The sequence below is a fragment of the Crassostrea angulata genome, chromosome 4 (genome assembly GCF_025612915.1).
Source record: "Crassostrea angulata isolate pt1a10 chromosome 4, ASM2561291v2, whole genome shotgun sequence".
Lineage (NCBI taxonomy): Eukaryota > Metazoa > Mollusca > Bivalvia > Ostreida > Ostreidae > Magallana > Magallana angulata.
This window is the reverse complement of record NC_069114.1, coordinates 46,233,683-46,238,067: the sequence shown is the minus strand read 5'-3', so window position 1 is coordinate 46,238,067 and position 4,385 is coordinate 46,233,683. Positions and strand designations below refer to the sequence as shown.

General features: G+C 38.2%; 1 pseudogene; it reads left to right on the top strand.

Moving 5' to 3' along the window:
• Positions 1-2,763: 2,763 nt before the first annotated feature.
• On the top strand, positions 2,764-4,090 carry LOC128182298 (protein O-mannose kinase-like; annotated as a pseudogene).
• Positions 4,091-4,385: the final 295 nt, after the last annotated feature.

The following is a 4,385-nucleotide window of genomic DNA, read 5'->3' as shown; positions in this document are numbered from 1 at the left end:
AGTAATTAGATATTTATTTTTTTTAAAAAAATGAATAAAATGTAAAATAGAGCATCGTGGCTAATTTTTATAGAGAAATAAATTACGAAATTCTACCAGAACGCCAAAGATCTATAAATGACGTCGCTAGCGTGCGGCGACTATCCTTGCTTCACGCTCTACAAAATATATTATCTTCAGAAAGATTTATCATAATGCATTAAAATGTTTAGATCTGAATTGAATTGCGTAGATATCTCAAAGCACAAATTTTTGTCACTTTACGTGGATTTTTCACGATTTTATCGCATCTATGACATTACTTTTGGATCAACCCTCGTATTATAACATTTAAGTTTACAAGAATAACTTTTTTCCTATGTAAAAATTGCCCCTTCCCAAACGTTGGCCCAATCCAACCCCCAGGGACCATGATTTACCCTTACGAATCAGAATGCTTTCACACAAGTTACAGCTTTTCTGGCAAATTGCTTTTTGAAAAGAAGATTTTCTCTATATACCGGTATTCTTATGTAAAATTTACCCCCTACCATTATGGCCCACCCTATTCCAGGGGATCATGATTTTTACAACCTTGAATCTACACTTCCTGAGAATGTTTCCACATGAGTAACTGCTTTTTTGGTCAATTGGTTTTTGAGAAGAAGATTTCAAAAGATTTTTCTATATATATTCCTATGTAAAAATTCCACTACGCCAACCCCCCCCCCCCCCCCCCCATCCATTGTGGTCTAACCCTCTCCTCTGGGATCATGGTGAGTTTTTAACTTTAAATCCCAGAGAATGCTTTTACACACATTACAGCTTTTCTGGCGAATTGGTTTTTGAGAGGAAGATTTTCTAAGATTTTTCTGTACTAGTATATATTAGTTTGTAAAATTTGACCCACCAATGTGGCCCTACCCTGTCCCCGAGGTCATGATTGAATCTGCCCTACCTGAGAAAGCTTCCTCATAAGTTTCAGCTTTACTGGTCAAATGTTTCCTGAGAAGATTCATGAATATTTCTCAAAAATTTTCAATTCCTTAGTATTTCCCCTTGAAAATGAGCGTGATCCTATGGTGATCCGATGGGGCCACTTCGACCTTTGCACTTTCGCCTTTAGGTCGAGGTGCGAGAGTGCGAAGTTGCGAAGGCGAAAGTGAGAGAGTGCGACGGCGAAGGAGCGAAAGTGCGAAGATGCGACGGCGAAGCGCGAAGATAAGAAGGCGAAAGTGAGAAGTTGCGAAGGCGGAGAAGCGATACTACTATCGCTCCTTCGCCATCGCAACTTCGCACTCTCGCCTTCGCATCTTCGCGCTTTCGCCTTCGCCTTTTTATAATTGTGAACCTCTCTATCGTTTAAAGACAATTCTAGCTGTATAAAAGGACATCTGTATGGACATCTAAGGCAGACGATGAACTTTTTAGAATTTTTTCAACAGCCTGCACAGATCCACAACTTTTTCGGGGGGGGGGGGGGTCGATGGATAATTATATTTGGCGGGGGGGGGGGGGGCTCCGAGACATATTTTGGAGGTTTGGAGGTTTTATTATATATAATTAATAAAATTAAATTTTCCGGGGGGATGGGATCTGGACCCTCTTTACCCCTTTACTTCATGTGTAAAGTTATTAATATTGAATTTTCCGGGGGGGGGGGGCGGACCCCCTCTCCCCCTCTAGATCCATACATGAGCAAGGAGTGTCGCATAATGAAATAAGAATATTACTGTGTTTGATCCACGGTAAACAGACAGCTGGTAAGTAACAGGAGAGTGCCAAGTTGCGAAAACGAAATAGCGACAGTAGTATCGCTCCTTCACCATCGCATCTTCGCGCATCGCCGTCGCATCTTCGCACTTTCGCTCCTTCGCCGTTGCACTCTCGCACATTCGCTTTCGCAACTTCGCACTCTCGCATCTCCGACTTAAAGGCGAAAGTGCGAAGGTCGAAGTGGCCCATCGGAACACCATATGATCCCTAATTTTCACAATTTTGAATCTCCTTTGCCTAAAAGTGCTTTGTGCCAAGTTTGGTTGAAATTGGCCCAGTAGTTCTGGAGAAGATATTGAAAATGTGAAAGGTCACATGTAAGGACAGACAGACAGACATAATGTGACCAGAAAAGCTCATTTGAGCTTTCAGCTCAGGTGAACTAAATATCACAGACTGCACGAAAAAAATATGATGATGTCATACTCAGATTTCCATAGGAGATTATTTGGCTGTTTCTTTTAGCTCTACTGATGTACATGAACAGTAATATAGTTCATTTTACTTACTGTTTACAATCATTTTTTTTAAATTTCTTTAAAAAGATGTAAATATGAACAATTAAATGCTTCTTTGTTGGTTCTTGCGGGTAATAAAGGTAATGATCATTGCAGAAAAAAAATTACATAACCCGATAACGCGGGTAACAATGTCGCCACCTGCATATCCCGCATGAATCACCAAAGGAAACATTTAATTGTTTAAGTAACTGCAACTCAAGACTGAAACTTTGCTTTTTCAGAAGAATAACGTCTCTCCGAAGAGACATTAAATACTTGAGTGAACGGATCGATAACGCATGTATTTAAAATCGACAGAGCAATAGATGTAATCTGTCTCACTATCAAATCTTAATGTACCATCAGGAAAACATTTGCATTTATTGCCAAAAGTAAAACAAAGATTGTAATCTATATTATTTCATTTCCAGTTGTATGAAATATTTTTCTCGTCATGGTGCGTATCATTAAAAGTTAGGGAGGTGTTAACCCGGTGGCCAAAAAAAAAAGAGAAATAACATGAAATCACAATGGAGGCGAAGTCTACTCGTTTGCATATTTATTTATCTCTCTTTGTTATGTATATTAAGAGATCATCTCTTACCAGAAAATATATTTGGGACACACAAAAAGCACACTATTTCACCTGAACAAAACTTCACGTGCATCTGGAGTATCGTGGAAAACCGCGAAATATGTAAACCGGTGTGTAATCATGGCTTCTTTGGACTTTATGGAATGGCAAAATGTCACCCCTTACTCACTTGTGGGGATATTGAACAACTCAAATTCAGCGAGGAAATAGGACACATGGGATATGTGAAAGAGGCAAGATATTATTTATGTATTCTTAAAAGTACTTTTATTCAATTTCATTTGGATTTCCGTTTTGGATCTGAATATCGTAACGTAATGTTACCTTTCTCAATCAATATTAGATTTAATAATGACCTATCGTGAATTTCTATCACTGTTTACTTTATGTTACACTGTGAGGTGCTCAAACTCTTTCAACACTGATATTTTCTATTTTTTCTCTGGTTTGTTTTTAGGTGTGGCATTCTTATTGGCAGAAGTATCCTGTTGTAGTAAAGAAATTAAGGACATATGATTTGGTTATCTCCAGGTAATAAATCAGATGAAAAACTTCTACAGGCCCTCTGTCCTCCTACAGCTTGTGGGATATTGCAATGATACCATTGTCACAGAGGTTCACAGACTGCTTGATGCAAGGGATTTGGAGATTCGATTTAAGGAGTATCCCCTCTATAACACTTTACAAACCAGAATGCAGTTATGTGTGAGCTATGTAGATATACTAAGAACCCTGCATTCTAGACACGATGGAAAAATATACGTCCAATGTGACGCAAGAAATCTCCAAAAATTAGCGGGACAATTTCTTTTTACTAAGGATTTCCGATTAGTTCTTTGTGACGTCGACTCCATGGAAAACATTTTGGTGAACGGGACTTATAAGAGATTAATTAAATGCACTGTCTGGGGAGAACTTACAGGGAGCTTTCCTGCCCCTGAGGAATTGTGGCCTTAGAAAGAGAGATATGATGCTTCCAAATTGCCGCTATACGACAAAAAAAAAAGAGATCTGGAAGATTCCAGACGTGTGTCTGTACTTTCTGGGTGATGATGTTTCTACACGTCAACTTAAACGTTCTCTTAAGGACATCCACAAACAGTGCAAGAACCGCAACCCAAGGAAACGACCAACCGCTGAACAAGTGTACAAAACATACCTGACAATTTATAAAGATATGATTAAAAGTAACTTTTATACTTTACATGTATGGAATCCCATCAGTGACTTTACCAAATAAATAACTTGAATATAATTGTATGATATGGAAACATATGACAACAATAATAAATTTATTCAAACAACCAATGATTAAAATCACTTGCAACCTGTTCTATCACAATGCCAACGACAGTAATAATATTCGCGTCGTATAGGTCACCTGCAAGTTTCTGTGCCCCACGACAGCTGCACGGACAATTGTTAGTTTTCACGTTAAATAAATTAAAAAAAATCCTCTAAACATATACTGAAATGTTTATCTATTGTAAACAAGCAAATATTGAAACGTCAAAAGAACTCGTAGAAAAAAAGAA